Source organism: Lissotriton helveticus, chromosome 2_2 (genome assembly GCF_964261635.1).
Source record: "Lissotriton helveticus chromosome 2_2, aLisHel1.1, whole genome shotgun sequence".
NCBI lineage: Eukaryota > Metazoa > Chordata > Amphibia > Caudata > Salamandridae > Lissotriton > Lissotriton helveticus.
The window spans coordinates 314,844,008-314,862,022 of record NC_136060.1 but is presented as its reverse complement, the minus strand read 5'-3'; positions in this window follow the sequence as shown (position 1 = coordinate 314,862,022).

The following is an 18,015-nucleotide window of genomic DNA, read 5'->3' as shown; positions in this document are numbered from 1 at the left end:
GTGACGGAAGAGGAGTGAGAGAGTGAAGGGACGGAGAGAGTAAGGCTAAGAGAGAGGGAGTGAGGGGAGGGGAGTGAGGAAGTGAGAGGACAGAGGGAGTGACAGAAGGAGTGAGAGAATTGGAGTAAGGTGAGTAAGGGAAGGGGAATGAGTGAGGGAGCGAAGGAAGGAAAGAGAGGGGAAGGGAAGTGAAGAACGGGGACTGAAAGAAGTTGAGTGTGGGAGGGGAGTGAGGGAATGGGGAGTAAAGATGGGGAATGAGAATAAGTGAGGGAAGTGGAGTAAGGGAACGGGGGTGAGGGAGGGTGAGAGAAGAGTAGTGAGGTTAAGGAAAAGAGTGATGAGAAACTAAATTTTGTTTGTCAAACTTACCTTATAAGTAATGTAAACTAAATTACATATTTTTACTAAATTTAATATCTGTGGAAGAGGAAAAAAATAATAAGTTATAATTTTTATAATATATATTTCAAAATACCCGAAACAAGGCAGGAGATTAAAAGTCATAAAAGGGTACTAAGAGATAAAGTAGGAGTGAAGGACACAGAAAGGGAAACAACGGAATGGTGAAGGACAGAGAGAGGGAAAAAGAAATAGAGGGTGAGCAAATTACTAAGAGGATAATGAGGCGGATAGATTCAGTGACAGAGAGGGAGAGAGAAATGAACTGAAGGTGAGCAAGATACTAAAGGAATGTGAGTTAGCAAAACTAAATGAGGAAAGGGGAGTAAGGGAAGGGGTGTGAGTGAGAAGGAAGGGGGAGTGAGTGAGGGTGCATTCACGACAATGAGGGATGGAAGGTAACTGAGGGTGAGTGAAGGGGGTGAGAGAGTGAGGAGACAGAGGGAGTGAGGGTAACAGAGAGGAAGTGAGCGAAGGGGAGTGAGGAAGTGAGAGGACAGAGGGAGTGAGAGAAGGAGTGAGTAAAGTGGAGTAAGTTGAGTAAGGGAAAGAGAATGATTGAGGGAGCAAAGGAAGGAAAAAAGGGAAGGGGAGTGAAGCAGAGGGACTGTGAAAAGGTGACTGCGGGAGCAGAGTGAGAGGAAGGGCAGTTAAGGATGGGGAATGATGATAAGTGAGGGAAGTGGAGTAAGGGAACGGGGGTGAGGGACGGTGAGAGAAGGGCAGTGAGGTTGAGGAAAGAGGAGTGATAGAGGGTGGATAAAGGCGAGTGATTGTAAGAAAAGGGGACTGAGGGAGTGAGGACATCGAGGTAGTGAAGGAAAGAGCGAGAGAAAAGGACTGAGTAAGGGAGCAAAGAAAGGTTAGTGAGGGAGTATGGGTGAGTTATAGGGAGTGAGCATTGCGGAAGAGGAGTGAGAGAGTGAGAGGACGGAGAGAGTGAGGCTAAGAGTGAGAGAGTGAGGGAAGAGGAGTGAGGATGTGAGAGGACTGAAGGAGTGAGAGAAGGAGTGAGTGAAGTGGAGTAAGGTGAGTAAGGGAAAGGGAATTACTGAGGGAGCAAAGAAAGAAAAAAGGGGAAGGGGAGTGAAGTAGAGTGACTGACAGCTTGAAAGTGGTGGATGGGAGAGAGGGAAAGGGCAGTGAAGGAATGGGGAATGAGGATAAGTGAGGGAAGTGGAATAAGGGAAGGGAGGTGAGGGAGGGTGAGAGAAGGGCAGTGAGGGTGAGTTAAAAGGAGTGATAGAGGGTGGAAAAAGGTGAGTGAGCGAGTATAATATATATTTCATAATACATAATACAATTTAACTTGTACAACAAGTTATATGGTTTATTTTTGCTGTTTTCAGAATATATTGAATTTCACTTAAAACAGTGAGTTCAATACTACTCATCATATGACAGCGGGCAAAAAAACACAATCAAAAAGATTGTGTTTAAAAAACCCATACAACGTTTCAATAAATAATGTCAAATTTAGAAAAAACATATCTTAACTCACTTTTGATCCATGTACTTTTCCACAAGGCCAGATAGTATATGGAAAGTCCTTTTCTTTGGAAATTACTAATAGTATTCTTAAATTTCCATTTATCCGAGTTTCTGAAAGAAAAGCTCCAACATCTTTTACATCATGAAACAATAGTTATATTTCCACCTCTGCCTTACTCATGATTAACATTTCTTATACTACTCATATCACTCACTATGTGATACTCTTACACTACCTCTATGACAACTGCAAGTTTTTTATTATCTTGATCACTCTCACTCACAAAGTAATTTTGAACAGCAGACTAAGTTTTATTAACTGCTCCAATCTTCATAGGCCAATTACCTTTCCTAAAATTTCAGTTGTAAGAACACTAGGTAAGAATTTGGTAAGTCAAAAGGCAAACGTTGTTGGAAAGTCAATTGAGTTTCATTACAATCAGTCCAGCCTTTTTGACATTTTAAATAAGCTGTGTTATTTCCTGATGTTGTCGAAGGACCATCATGGAAGATAATTGCTGCAGTTGCAAAGGTTCTTCCTGACATTGATAATTGAGAAGCCACAACATTTTTAATTAAAGTTGTCAATTTAGTTCCATCAGGTCTACATCGTTGGAACATTAAAATTACATACTGTCCATAGCTTTGTATAAATAATGTTGATAGCATTGCAGACTTACATTGAGTACAGACCATGTTATGATTTGCTTCTCTAACTACATTATTAAAAGACACTGATTTGCAGTCTGGTAAAGTCAAATATAGAAATCTTTCAGTGTCTATTGTAGTAGTACTTGAAAAGGAACAATTGTCGCAGTTATGCTGCCATTTATAAGAAAGACCAAAAAGATTTTCTACATCTACACCTTCATCTTGCAATACAACAAGCATATACATTAGAAATTCTTGACAATCTTGCTGAATATTCTGTGAAAATTGATTTAGACCAGAACATATGTCTCAAACATTTCGAATTTCAGAAACACTTTCTATTTTTGTTCTATCACTGCTACATTTCTCAAACACAGAATTCAACAAACAACAAAATCTTTGATCACGATTTTCAACAATCTGTTCTTGTACAGTTTGGAGAAAAAAAAAACATTAACCACTACATTAGCATAGCAGTTGACACCACAACTGTTTTCAAACTGAAATACAACAACATCTTTAACTGAATCCTTTTCCTTTCCGTTTACAATTACTGGTTCATCTACTTTTTTTCTTTTTGCTACAACTACACTACAATTTTTCTCAATTCTTCTTTTTCGGCATACTACACGCTTTTCAAATAGACGATATTGAGGTAAATTTGAAGCATACTCTCTTCTTAACCTATTATATTCTTTTACACAATTCAGATCTGCACTAATCTTTGTCTCATCAAAATCAATCAAGTACAATCCAGATAAAGTTCTGACTCGAGATAAAGCAACATATGCCATACCCTCCTTGAACACAGAACTTCCAATATTCACCAAAGCACTATCTACACTTAAACCTTGAGATTTATGAATAGTCACCACATATGCCAAAGAAACAGGAAACTGTTTTCGGCGGACATATAAATCTTTTACGAGCAAAAATTGAGCAGAACAACGACTGATTTGTTGTGCTTCTTCAATACCATCAAATTAAATTTTTATAAATTCAATTCCATCTCTATTTCGGTAATTCACAAAATCAACAACATGGCCCATTGCTCCATTTACTAAACCTCTTTCCGCATGTAAATTCCGTTGTAAAATTATACGTCAATTTAAAGATGCAACCAGCAGTTTTAGATATGGTCTTCTCTAAAGAATCCAATTTTGATTTCAACTTTTCTGACAAAATAATAGTTGTTCCTTCATGCTCTATTTTATCAATAGCTTCCAGTTTCACAATCTCTTGATTTTCTAACTTTAACATTTTGTTGTTGAAGATTGAACATTCTTGCAGAGTTGGCATCAAGCATATGACAGATTTGTTTTCAGGAATTTTCTTAAAAATATTCTCTGGGAGAATGTTTTCGTTTGGAAACAACTTTGAAATGAATCGTGCATGTAAAGCTTCTTTGCCATGCTCACTTACTTTTCCAATTCTTACATCTTGTAGAATAATTTTATAATCTTCATCCTTTGCCTGTCGCATATTTTGAAGCAGTTCTGCATATTTGAAAATTTAACTATATGTTAACATTTCCAATGCTTCCTAAGCACTTCCTGGTATCTTCATGCGTAAGCATTTTAAACACTGGTTGTACTTTCACTGGAGTTAGCTGCAGTAGATCTCCAAAAACAATGATGTGTTTGCCTCCAAATAACACATCATACTCTGTTTTAAGAATTTCTTGCATTCTTAAATGCACAAAAGCAAGCATTACATTTGATACCATGCTTACCTCATCGATGATAAGAAGTTTCATTTTCTTTAGGACTCTTGAAACTTCACAACAAGCTTCTCCAGATAGCTTGTGGTATTGTAATGTATTATCGTGCTCTACTGGCAGCATCAATAAACGATGTAAAGTAATCCCTTTAATGTTATGTGCTGCCAACCCAGTTGGAGCGGTAACAACACAAGACAGCGATGACTCCGTTCTTTTCTGCAGATAAGTTGCAATTGCTTTAATCAGAAAACTTTTTCCAGTTCCTGCTTCTCCACTCACGTACAGTCGGACAGGTATAAATGATGTACATGAACACTCTTTTTTCTCATGACATAAACCATGCTCAATCTGTTCTGTGACTTCGTCATATATTTGTCTCTGCTCAACGTATAGTTATTTTTCCAAATCTTCTAAGTTAACTACATCCTCCTGAGCTTGTTCCATGGCTCTTTCCACTTCATCCATGGCAGTGGCAGCTTCATTTTGGATAATTGGTCCTCCTAGTGGATCCTGACTCAATGAAGCAGAACTCTGACTGTCTTGAGAACTGTCTCTAGTAATCTCTGCTGCAATTGTAGCTTCTTGCTGTATTTCCTCGTTCAACATTTTCCGATAATTTGAAAAAAGAGGACATTCTATGGTATCCTTGGTTGCATTGAACGAATCGTCATAACTTAAAAAATCTCCAAGTAGTTCCTCTTCTGTACGCCGTGGCTTAAAGAGTTGCAAAAGAGCTAAATAGTAAAATTCCCTTTTGTCAGGAGATTCACAACTCAATTTTCGATGATTAATCAAATGGCCTTTTCTTTGTTTCACCAGACATCCTTCACATCCAATTACAGCATATACACCTTTATTGATATCTTCTGTGATGTTCCCTTAAAAGTATAGGTTTGCAGAACTTCATAGAGACAAACGTTCTCAAGATGAGTACTTCTATTTGGATAGTATGTATCCAACATGTATGTCTTCAAAATATCTGTACTGTTTGGTTCTTTCTCCCCCAAATACTCTATTTCTTGTACAGATTTCAAAACTCGGTTTCGTGTTGCAGCAAGACCTAGACTCACCCAAATGATTGTTCTAGATTTGGCATATAGACTTGCTGATGATAACCGATCAGAACATTCATATACTCCAATTTCTCGATGCAACAACATCTTCAGACTGTAACTGTATAATTTCTTACTTAGACTCTTTTCATGTGAAATTTCCTCCCACATTTCATTCCGTCTTTTCTGATTTTGTGATGTAAGACGTCACATATCGAGCCACAGCAATAGAGTTGTCAGCAACATATTGAATATCCATGTTAGCATTCCACATGAACAAAATGACTGGGTTGTAGTCATTTATGTATTTCGACTCTTCAATTCTTCTTAGGTTGTATGTATTTTTCGGTGATTTTCTTGTCACAGTATGTCGCAGAGAAGACATAAAATTGTTCACTCTTCCTTTCGATGTTACTGGACGTGGAAATGCAAAACGACATTTTGTGTAGAACTTGTCCTTGGATTTGTATTTTCGACAACAGTATTTTCCACAACGATGGGTTTGAAAGCGTAAAACTTGATGTCTTAAATTGTTTTCTTCTGTACTTTTCGGAACAGCACATGTAGAATACTGTTCAATGAAACTCATCACTGTCTCATCCGAATCTGTTCGAAATTTGGGTGCATCTTTGATCCATAGCAGCATATGTATGTGAGGAGCCCCTCTTGCTTGATACTCCTTTCTCCAAAAGAAAACCAAAACCTCTCCAAGTGGAGGATTTGTTTTGTTTGTGATAAAAGACATCATAGCTTCAAACCTATGATTGAAATACCTGCATACATTAACTGGATCCAAAGAGCACAGTTCTCCAGGTGTCTTGTATTCAATATTTTCAATGTTTTTATTTGCCTCTCGTAGAAATTGAAGTAAGTCTTCCCATACATACTCAGTACAGCTAAGAGTGAGGAACCATGTAGGAGTTCCTAAGTTTCTTAGCATACATTTCAATTCCCCATGACGACTGTACCAATACTCGTTAGTACCACGCTGACATGCCATGAGATTAATTAGCTGAGATTCCAAAACACTGTCTTGCAGTTTGATTTTATCCATAAAGTCCCTTGCCGAAACATTTTGCAGATGTACTCCACTTTTCAGTATATGGTTCACTGCATAAGAAAGTCCAGACAAGTCACTCTCAAACAGTAGATGAAACAAATATGGAATGCATTGACGAAACCTTGAATCTTCTGCATATAATCTTAAAGTCCGGTATTCAGATGCAGTAATTTGAACAGGTTGGTCGTCATATCGTCCACCTTGACCTGTTGGAAATAACTGTGGAAAACAACGAGCTTCCAAACTTTCTTCCCATACACTAATGGGACTTCCTTTTGCTTCTTTCATGTGAAACAAGTCAATAGCATTCCCAATTACTTCTTTGAATTGCAATAGATGAACACTATAATGTTCATAAATGTCTTCACTTCTAGAGACATCAACTTTTTCAATTTGCCCAGCTGAGAAATCACTGTCCTCTTCTACAGTTGTTTCCTCTTCTCCAACATATACATTTTTGTAATAGTGATTATTTTTTACCAAATACAGCGTTGCCTTTTTGACTTTCCTAACATCCACTAATTCTTGCCAGATTTTTTTACTCTTTGAACACCATTAACTAGAATAACCAGAGGTTCCTCTTCTACTTTTTCTACACCAATTGTATCAATATTTTTCTTAAAATCTAGAGGCAAATAAACAACTCTTCCCTTAAATCCTCTCTGTAAATCTGAAGGAGGCAATTTCCCTGTTTTAGGCTCCATGCGAGCAATAGCCTGAAAAGGATGCACACATTGAATCAGAATAGACTCATAGGTATTTAAATCCATCAATTCAGAAAGAATGTCTACCAACTCCAGATTATTATGAACAGCTCTAGCAGGCATTCTGTTTTCATATAATTTATTATGACAATATTTACAAATACGTTGATCAGAACCCAAATCAAAACAATTTTCTACCAACAATTAAGTTGCAAAATCCTTCCACTCATCATTATTTTCCATTTCACTTTTTACATATAAATCAACTAATCTAGTCTGATTCTTATAATGAGTTCGTCGACAACACACACAAGAAAAATTAGGCCTTTTACTTGAATTGACCTTAAACTTTGTAATTTTATGTTCAAATTTTTTGTGTACTTGAAATCTGTACATTCTCTTCCACACTACCTTCTATTACTGTTTCAGTTGCTGCACTGTCCTCTTTTTCACCAAAGTAACAAAACTCAATTTCTTCACAAATGTTCTTCACATCTAATTCAGTTCCATGCTAAAGAGCACTGTTTAACTGTTTTAGCTTAAGTGCTGGACTTTTTGCATAATATAACCTTCTCACTAATTTCCACACTTTATTATGATGCACTGCTAACATCCTAAAATGGTGAAAAACACTCTGATATACTTTTCTTGAAAGACAAGCCTGTTTTTTCTCTCACTCTACACGGATCTAACTCTTGCAAAATCTTCATCTTTTGTTTTAGACTTTTCTTAGTATATGTCCGTAAGAAATTCAAATCAATTGAATCCTCTCGCACACTACAAATACTACTACAATTCCAAGTATACACTGGAGCCTTAGGACATCTCCCTAAAACTTCATCAGCTAACACCTCTTCTGCATTTCTAGGCACAATTTTTTCTTTTTCAACCGGACAACCGTCCTTCACCTCATATGCTCGACCACTGGTGTCAACTGCATGCACCAAATCATTATCCTGAAAGTAACTGTCTTCATTAAAAAATGGCTCACAACTTGAACTATGCTTCAATGCTCCAGAAAAAACATCACAAAAATTAGTCCGATTAATTACTCTTTTCCACTTACATTTTGATTTGAAAACATTGATTACCTTATCTAGTGTACGAATTCTATTGATTACTAAACGATATAATTTATTTTTCACTCTAAATGCCTGATCCACATTTCTTGTAAAAAGCACTCTTCTTTTGATACATCTTTAAATTTTTTAATAAATTTAAAGCAATTCTGTTAAAAAACATTCATCTACGAATCTCAATAAATTGATTTCTCCGTCTATTGCTATAGAGAATATCATCTTCTTCTACAGGTCTAACATTTTTTGAGGGGCACAGTTTTTTCTTTGTATTTAGAGATGTTTTTTTTTCTTTGAAAGAACATCTTTTTTTTTACATTTCATTAATTTTTTTTAAAATTCCTTTGTTTGCTTACCAGGAGCATTCTTTTTTTCACTGAAGATTGTGTTTTGGATGAATCTTTTATTTGTGGTTTCTTCGACCATAAATCATGTTTATATATTTTTTGTCGTCTTTCCTTCGTCGTCATATTCTTTTATCTTTCTATAGTTGATTACAATCTGTGGTAAAGAAAAAAAAACATATTATAGACCACTACAAACATACTACACAGCAATTACAATAAGTAAACGACATAAACACTAGTTTACAACATAAGTAAGTTTATACCACAGCAACTGTGTCACAGCAACAGTGCAGTACAGTTTCATTATTAATCTCACTCTCTGCCTGCACCATCTCACTCTGTGCCTGTGTCTCATGTCACTCCGTGCCTGTGTCTCATCTCACTCTGTGCCTGTGTCTCATCTCAGTCTGTGCCTCTCTTTGTGTGTGTCATTTCTCTCTTTGCGTGTCTCATCTCACTCTATGCCTGTGCCTCATCTCACTCTGTGCCTGTGTCTCATCTCACTCTGAGCCTGTGTCTCATCTATTTCCGTGCCTGTGTATCATCTCACTCTGTGCCTGCCCCATCTCTCTCTTTGTGTGTGTCATTTGGTAAAATGTATGGCTTTAACATTTTTGACAAGGATCAGACTGAGTGTCTGTATGAAATAAGGAATTATATTTTCACATTTTTCAATAATGTCACCTGTGTCTGCTCACAGTTTGCATCTCACTCAGTGCCTGCCCCATCTCTCTAACTCTCATCTACTAGTACATATCCTAAAGCCTAACTGACTTCAGGAATACATGTATTCCCGTATTTTTAAACACATCAACTAAGCAAATTATTCACCCAGATCCATTTAAAATGAAGCTTGACTCACAGTGTGATCTTAGGCACATGACCAGGATGTTACAAATAATCTACCATGTCTGTCTCTGCATGCAATATGTGTGTCTCTGTTCATACTATTTCACTGTCTCTACTGGCAAAAAACAGACCATATATATATAAGCAAGACATAACATTCCTTTTTCATTTCAACAGCACACCCTGGATCTTTATTGCAATGCTTAGAGCCTATTCGTGAACTAAGAGGCCTAACAGATATGCTGCCTAAGATTCCCTACTAGTACATATCCTAAAGCCTAACTGACTTCAAGAATACATGTATTTCCATAATTTAAAACACATCAACTAAGTAAATTATTCATGCAGATTCATTTAAAATCAAGCTTGACTCACAGTGTGATCTTAGGCACATGACCAGGATGTTACATGTAATCTACCATGTCTGTCTCTCCATGCAATATGTGTGTCTCTGCTCATTCTATTTCAATGTCTCTACTGGCAAAAAACAGACCACATATATATAAGCAAGACATAACATTCTTTTTTCATTTCAACTGCACACCCCGCATCTTTATTGCACAGCTTAGATCCTATTTGTGAAGTAAGAGGCCTAACAGACATGCTGCCTAAGATTCTCTCCTAGTACATATCCTAAAGCCTAACTGACTTCAAGAATACATGTATTCCCACATTTTTAAACACATCAACTAAGCAAATTATTCTCCCAGATTCATTTAAAATCAAGCTTGACTCACAGTGTGTTCTAAGGCACATGACCAGGATGTTACATGTAATCTACCATGTCTGTCTCTGCATGCAATATGTGTGTCTCTGCTCATACTATTTCACTGTCTCTACTGGCAAAAAACAGACCACGTATATATAAGCAAGACATAACTTTCCTTTTTCATTTCAAAAGCACACCTGGATCTTTATTGCACAGCTTAGAGCCTATTTGTGAACTACGAGGCCTAACAGACATGCTGCCTAAGATTCCCTACTAGCACATATCCTAAAGCCTAACTGACTTCAAGAATACATGTATTCCCATATTTTAAAATGCATCAACTAAGCAAATTATTCACCCAGATTAATTTAAAATCAAGCTTGACTCACAGTGTGATCTTAGGCAAATGACCAGGATGTTAAATGTAATCTACCATGTCTGTCTCTGCATGCAATATGTGTGTCTGTGCTCGTACCATCTCACCATCAATCACCATCTTACATTTTATCAAAAAACATGTAGCATAGTAAATCGTTTTACACACAGAGCACAGCCCATTCAAATAATCAGTGCATTACAAGGCAGAAAACCGACTCATTTCCAAAATACATTTCCAATATGCACCATATATTTTTGGGCCAGCATTACATAGAAACATGAGACACAATGCAGGAATAAACAAGCCCAATATGCTTCTTAATCTTCCCCATAGTGCATACAGCAGTCCATCTATATTAAATAAATCATAACTCACCTTTAAAAATGCTTTAGAAGATTTAGAACAGTGTCAGTCACATACACCAGATTTTCTTAAGCAGAATCTCTGAAATGCACCTCAAACACTGCAACCAGAAATGGCCCTGATTCCCTGTAATTCTTCACACATATCCCTGGAGTTAACCAATAAAAATTATTCCCACACTATTTCAAAACCAAACTAACATTTTAATTGGTTCTACATTTCAACACTTTCAAACTCACATAATATTCACCCATCCCCCCAGTGTTCATTCAGCCTGTTACCATGGTAACTTCCACCGAACTCAGCACACAGGTGAAAAGTTCATCATACTATGTTGCAAATGAATCCAGCAAGGGTGTTTGACCTCTCAATATACTAGCTAATCAAAGGCAATGTTTCTTTCAATGACTTTTTCTCAACCATTAGAATGACTTATTTAAAAAAACAAAAGCATGCACCCTAATTTTAAGTGGAGAATTTTAAAAATCACCAATCAAACAGAGGTATTTACAACCTTGATTTACCAAATGTGGATATTATGTGGATTGACCAGAGAGGATTGAGATGTCACCAATTGATACCATTGGTAAAATCCTTTATGCATCTACCACACCCTGACCTCATAATTGTGCACTGTGGTGGAAATGACCTGGGCACTTTGACTGGGTTAGGTCTGGAAATGCTTTTAAAGGACATCTTTGGGCAATTGATGTCACTTTTTCCAAAAACTGCCTTGGTAAATCTGTTTCTGCTTTCCTCAGAGACTATGGTATGGGTTCCATATACCACAACAACTTGCGTTACAACATGCAAGGCATCTATAGGAGAGATGGTGTACATTTTACAGATGAGGGGAATAGAGTCTTCCTCTTGAATTTTAGACTCTGCATCGGCACCTACTTGTAGGTACAAAAAACATCCACATAACACAACAGCTCTTTTCAGAGCTACCCTACCTCTAAGCACTCTAAACTATTTTTTTACTCTAATTTTGTTCACTGTTTTTCCCCGTGGTGTGCTCAGGGTACGCGTACCCGGCAGCGTACATGGGAACGCACCCAACGCTTACCCCGTGAAAATAAAATAAAATAAAAAAGGTTTATTGCCCTTCGGGGTCCTTCTAGGCCCCCCTCAGAAATCCTAGGGGGTCAGGGGGTGTCTACCCTGCCCCCTTTTAATCATTTCCCCCTTTTTTTAATACCTCTTGTGTCTCGATTCTACCGAGACACAAGATGGCGGACTCTCCGGACTGTTCGGAATGTTGACACCCGAGAGCCAATCAGTTTTCTGCTCGCGCACTCCCGTGGCGCGCCGGGTGCGCTCTCCGGTATGCGTACCTGTAAGCGCTCGAGGTGCACATATAGATATATACATTTTTTTTAAGTTAATTTTCGTAAAAACCACTGGAGCACTTCTGCATACCAGTCCCTACAATTTTGCAAAGTTTGGTGTAATTCCATTCAGCGGTTCGGGCTGTAGCCTTGTCTATTCGTCCTATGGAAATTAACATGGGGAAAACACGTTTTGGGACCCCCCTTTTTTCTTGGCCCCCGCATGACGAATCCCCCCGAAACTTTCAGGAAAGAAGCGGAGCGGAGCTGGCCTAATTTTTGGAAAATTACACGCAAAATCCTCAACCGGCGCCAAAGTTATTCCCAATAGAATGTTGCGGATTTCCTATGGTAGCTAGGTCCTAACTATAACTACTATAGCGACCGCCAGTAGGTAATATATATACACACACATATATATATATATATATATATATATATATATATATATATATATATATATATATATATATATTTATAATGTGATCAAGGCCGCGCTTTGGCAGTCGAAACACGTCATGGCAGGCACTAGCCTGGATTAAACTGTGTGTCATTTAAACAATAAAGCACTTTATTTGATAAACAACTTTTCCTCGTCTGCTTGTCCATATCTGGAAATTCTCATCAGGAAAGTGGTGGGCCAGGATTGGTATTGTCCATATATATATATATAAATATTTAGTGATCAAGGCCCTTCGCGGGCTGAACTGTTATGGCGGATTTGGTGTTGGGCTTTAAATAAATTAAATTTGCACCAGTTGCGGGTTCGTCTCGTCTTGTTCTACCAACTCAGAAGACGTTGTATGCCTCATATATATATATATATATATATTTATATATATATATATATCCACACGTTTGCAGGACCCATTTGAAGAACAGCCGCTAAGGAGTTGTTTAACCACTGGATGTTTAATGGTAGCGTGCTAAACAGCGGAATTGAAATGCCAGCAACTTCGGTAAAATCCTACGCCAGACGCGTTTCAAGAGCCCTGTGCTCTCTTCTTCAGTGGCGAATTAAGCTGGAAGTGAACAACAGCGCTTCTGCTAACTGCACAATATATGTTCATTACCCGCCTTGCGGGGCGTGGCCGACAGAACGGCCTGCTGGGTAATGTAGTCCAGGTTAGTGTTACCCCAGTGGGTGCGCTGGTTGTTCACAAATAAAACTTCATTATGATCCCAAGTGGGTCCAAGTTCACTGACAGTCGATCCGCTGCCCTGCTTCATACTGCCATAATCCATGGAGCGAGTGCCACCCTGCTAAGACACCAGCTCCTCTCCTTTCCTGGGAGAGAGACGCCAAACAGGAGCCTGCTCCAGACCCGCACATCAGCGGTGAGCCACCTTCGCGACCGGGAGACAGCCGCTATTAAATCCACACGTTTGCAGGACCCATTTGAAGAACAGCCGCTAAGGAGTTGTTTAACCACTGGATGTTTAATGGTAGCGTGCTAAACAGCGGAATTGAAATGCCAGCAACTTCGGTAAAATCCTACGCCAGACGCGTTTCAAGAGCCCTGTGCTCTCTTCTTCAGTGGCGAATTAAGCTGGAAGTGAACAACAGCGCTTCTGCTAACTGCACAATATATGTTCATTACCCGCCTTGCGGGGCGTGGCCGACAGAACGGCCTGCTGGGTAATGTAGTCCAGGTTAGTGTTACCCCAGTGGGTGCGCTGGTTGTTCACAAATAAAACTTCATTATGATCCCAAGTGGGTCCAAGTTCACTGACAGTCGATCCGCTGCCCTGCTTCATACTGCCATAATCCATGGAGCGAGTGCCACCCTGCTAAGACACCAGCTCCTCTCCTTTCCTGGGAGAGAGACGCCAAACAGGAGCCTGCTCCAGACCCGCACATCAGCGGTGAGCCACCTTCGCGACCGGGAGACAGCCGCTATTAAATCCACACGTTTGCAGGACCCATTTGAAGAACAGCCGCTAAGGAGTTGTTTAACCACTGGATGTTTAATGGTAGCGTGCTAAACAGCGGAATTGAAATGCCAGCAACTTCGGTAAAATCCTACGCCAGACGCGTTTCAAGAGCCCTGTGCTCTCTTCTTCAGTGGCGAATTAAGCTGGAAGTGAACAACAGCGCTTCTGCTAACTGCACAATATATGTTCATTACCCGCCTTGCGGGGCGTGGCCGACAGAACGGCCTGCTGGGTAATGTAGTCCAGGTTAGTGTTACCCCAGTGGGTGCGCTGGTTGTTCACAAATAAAACTTCATTATGATCCCAATTGGGTCCAAGTTCACTGACAGTCGATCCGCTGCCCTGCTTCATACTGCCATAATCCATGGAGCGAGTGCCACCCTGCTAAGACACCAGCTCCTCTCCTTTCCTGGGAGAGAGACGCCAAACAGGAGCCTGCTCCAGACCCGCACATCAGCGTTGAGCCACCTTCGCGACCGGGAGACAGCCGCTATTAAATCCACACGTTTGCAGGACCCATTTGAAGAACAGCCGCTAAGGAGTTGTTTAACCACTGGATGTTTAATGGTAGCGTGCTAAACAGCGGAATTGAAATGCCAGCAACTTCGGTAAAATCCTACGCCAGACGCGTTTCAAGAGCCCTGTGCTCTCTTCTTCAGTGGCGAATTAAGCTGGAAGTGAACAACAGCGCTTCTGCTAACTGCACAATATATGTTCATTACCCGCCTTGCGGGGCGTGGCCGACAGAACGGCCTGCTGGGTAATGTAGTCCAGGTTAGTGTTACCCCAGTGGGTGCGCTGGTTGTTCACAAATAAAACTTCATTATGATCCCAAGTGGGTCCAAGTTCACTGACAGTCGATCCGCTGCCCTGCTTCATACTGCCATAATCCATGGAGCGAGTGCCACCCTGCTAAGACACCAGCTCCTCTCCTTTCCTGGGAGAGAGACGCCAAACAGGAGCCTGCTCCAGACCCGCACATCAGCGGTGAGCCACCTTCGCGACCGGGAGACAGCCGCTATTAAATCCACACGTTTGCAGGACCCATTTGAAGAACAGCCGCTAAGGAGTTGTTTAACCACTGGATGTTTAATGGTAGCGTGCTAAACAGCGGAATTGAAATGCCAGCAACTTCGGTAAAATCCTACGCCAGACGCGTTTCAAGAGCCCTGTGCTCTCTTCTTCAGTGGCGAATTAAGCTGGAAGTGAACAACAGCGCTTCTGCTAACTGCACAATATATGTTCATTACCCGCCTTGCGGGGCGTGGCCGACAGAACGGCCTGCTGGGTAATGTAGTCCAGGTTAGTGTTACCCCAGTGGGTGCGCTGGTTGTTCACAAATAAAACTTCATTATGATCCCAAGTGGGTCCAAGTTCACTGACAGTCGATCCGCTGCCCTGCTTCATACTGCCATAATCCATGGAGCGAGTGCCACCCTGCTAAGACACCAGCTCCTCTCCTTTCCTGGGAGAGAGACGCCAAACAGGAGCCTGCTCCAGACCCGCACATCAGCGGTGAGCCACCTTCGCGACCGGGAGACAGCCGCTATTAAATCCACACGTTTGCAGGACCCATTTGAAGAACAGCCGCTAAGGAGTTGTTTAACCACTGGATGTTTAATGGTAGCGTGCTAAACAGCGGAATTGAAATGCCAGCAACTTCGGTAAAATCCTACGCCAGACGCGTTTCAAGAGCCCTGTGCTCTCTTCTTCAGTGGCGAATTAAGCTGGAAGTGAACAACAGCGCTTCTGCTAACTGCACAATATATGTTCATTACCCGCCTTGCGGGGTGTGGCCGACAGAACGGCCTGCTGGGTAATGTAGTCCAGGTTAGTGTTACCCCAGTGGGTGCGCTGGTTGTTCACAAATAAAACTTCATTATGATCCCAAGTGGGTCCAAGTTCACTGACAGTCGATCCGCTGCCCTGCTTCATACTGCCATAATCCATGGAGCGAGTGCCACCCTGCTAAGACACCAGCTCCTCTCCTTTCCTGGGAGAGAGACGCCAAACAGGAGCCTGCAGGGCAGCGGATCGACTGTCAGTGAACTTGGACCCACTTGGGATCATAATGAAGTTTTATTTGTGAACAACCAGCGCACCCACTGGGGTAACACTAACCTGGACTACATTACCCAGCAGGCCGTTCTGTCGGCCACGCCCCGCAAGGCGGGTAATGAACATATATTGTGCAGTTAGCAGAAGCGCTGTTGTTCACTTCCAGCTTAATTCGCCACTGAAGAAGAGAGCACAGGGCTCTTGAAACGCGTCTGGCGTAGGATTTTACCGAAGTTGCTGGCATTTCAATTCCGCTGTTTAGCACGCTACCATTAAACATCCAGTGGTTAAACAACTCCTTAGCGGCTGTTCTTCAAATGGGTCCTGCAAACGTGTGGATTTAATAGCGGCTGTCTCCCGGTCGCGAAGGTGGCTCACCGCTGATGTGCGGGTCTGGAGCAGGCTCCTGTTTGGCGTCTCTCTCCCAGGAAAGGAGAGGAGCTGGTGTCTTAGCAGGGTGGCACTCGCTCCATGGATTATGGCAGTATGAAGCAGGGCAGCGGATCGACTGTCAGTGAACTTGGACCCACTTGGGATCATAATGAAGTTTTATTTGTGAACAACCAGCGCACCCACTGGGGTAACACTAACCTGGACTACATTACCCAGCAGGCCGTTCTGTCGGCCACGCCCGCAAGGCGGGTAATGAACATATATTGTGCAGTTAGCAGAAGCGCTGTTGTTCACTTCCAGCTTAATTCGCCACTGAAGAAGAGAGCACAGGGCTCTTGAAACGCGTCTGGCGTAGGATTTTACCGAAGTTGCTGGCATTTCAATTCCGCTGTTTAGCACGCTACCATTAAACATCCAGTGGTTAAACAACTCCTTAGCGGCTGTTCTTCAAATGGGTCCTGCAAACGTGTGGATTTAATAGCGGCTGTCTCCCGGTCGCGAAGGTGGCTCACCGCTGATGTGCGGGTCTGGAGCAGGCTCCTGTTTGGCGTCTCTCTCCCAGGAAAGGAGAGGAGCTGGTGTCTTAGCAGGGTGGCACTCGCTCCATGGATTATGGCAGTATGAAGCAGGGCAGCGGATCGACTGTCAGTGAACTTGGACCCACTTGGGATCATAATGAAGTTTTATTTGTGAACAACCAGCGCACCCACTGGGGTAACACTAACCTGGACTACATTACCCAGCAGGCCGTTCTGTCGGCCACGCCCCGCAAGGCGGGTAATGAACATATATTGTGCAGTTAGCAGAAGCGCTGTTGTTCACTTCCAGCTTAATTCGCCACTGAAGAAGAGAGCACAGGGCTCTTGAAACGCGTCTGGCGTAGGATTTTACCGAAGTTGCTGGCATTTCAATTCCGCTGTTTAGCACGCTACCATTAAACATCCAGTGGTTAAACAACTCCTTAGCGGCTGTTCTTCAAATGGGTCCTGCAAACGTGTGGATTTAATAGCGGCTGTCTCCCGGTCGCGAAGGTGGCTCACCGCTGATGTGCGGGTCTGGAGCAGGCTCCTGTTTGGCGTCTCTCTCCCAGGAAAGGAGAGGAGCTGGTGTCTTAGCAGGGTGGCACTCGCTCCATGGATTATGGCAGTATGAAGCAGGGCAGCGGATCGACTGTCAGTGAACTTGGACCCACTTGGGATCATAATGAAGTTTTATTTGTGAACAACCAGCGCACCCACTGGGGTAACACTAACCTGGACTACATTACCCAGCAGGCCGTTCTGTCGGCCACGCCCCGCAAGGCGGGTAATGAACATATATTGTGCAGTTAGCAGAAGCGCTGTTGTTCACTTCCAGCTTAATTCGCCACTGAAGAAGAGAGCACAGGGCTCTTGAAACGCGTCTGGCGTAGGATTTTACCGAAGTTGCTGGCATTTCAATTCCGCTGTTTAGCACGCTACCATTAAACATCCAGTGGTTAAACAACTCCTTAGCG